This window comes from Condylura cristata, unplaced genomic scaffold (assembly GCF_000260355.1).
Source record: "Condylura cristata isolate star-nosed mole 26May11 unplaced genomic scaffold, ConCri1.0 scaffold00015, whole genome shotgun sequence".
Classification (NCBI taxonomy): domain Eukaryota; kingdom Metazoa; phylum Chordata; class Mammalia; order Eulipotyphla; family Talpidae; genus Condylura; species Condylura cristata.
Window position 1 is genome coordinate 4,318,530 of NW_004567116.1, and position 991 is coordinate 4,319,520.

Sequence of the window (991 nt, forward strand, 5' to 3'; positions counted from 1 at the left end):
ATATATATATATATTGAAAAAGAGAGAGAGAAAAAACACAGTGGCCAAGGTGGCCAGCCTCCGGCAAGGGGACCTGGACAGGTGGGAGCAGGGGCTGTCGCTGGGGTGAGGTGACCTTGACAGGCTCCAGGAGCTCAGCTCCACCCTGGCGCTGTGCAGGCAGCTCACGGTCTCCCCGGTTGCGAACTGGGGCTTGAGATGGACTCTCCTAGGTGGTTTTGGTTTTGAGCAGTAAATACCGACTCTGCAGACGCAGAAACAACAGCGACCACTCGTGCGAGTTCTGCCAGGCCGCAGACTCTACGGGCAGGACTGTGTGACATCCACGCGGCCACGGCGATGTCCACCGTGAACGTGCCGTCCTATAGCCACGCTGGCCGGCCGGTGACACAGCTGACAGGGCTTCCCACCCCAGGCTGCGATGGACTTCCCTTTTACAGTGAGCTGGCTGGGGGCGGTCTGGGCACCCCGGAGCCTATGGGCTGTGCGGGGGGCCCCGAGGGTGTCCCCAGCAGCGATTCCCTCACGTTGAGGCTGAGGGGGGGTCCCACTGCTCCTCTGGCTTGGCCAGGAAGCTGCATCAACAGAGAGGCCGGTCAGCAAACACACCCCGTGGCAATTCTGGAGGTGACTTCCCAGAATCTTTCTGGAACTTCTGCCACAGACCTGGAGATGTGTGCAGACTCGTGAAAGGCAGAGCAGCTGACACGGGAGGCTCTTGGACACTCAGCCAGGTGGAGTCCTTCTGCCTAAAATGCCTCACAGCGAAAAGTGAGGAGCTCACGCTGTTTACTCTAGACCGGGGAGCAAAGCAGACAAGGTGAAGCAAAAATGCCACGCTGCCAGCAGAGCCAGAGGGGCGGCAGCTCCGAGCAGGTGCGGTGGCAGGAGCACCCTGCAGGCTCAGCGCCTACACTCCTGGCGCCCAGCTTTGTTTTTTTCCACCAAGGGAATTTTTTTAGCTTTATATATATATATATATGTATATATA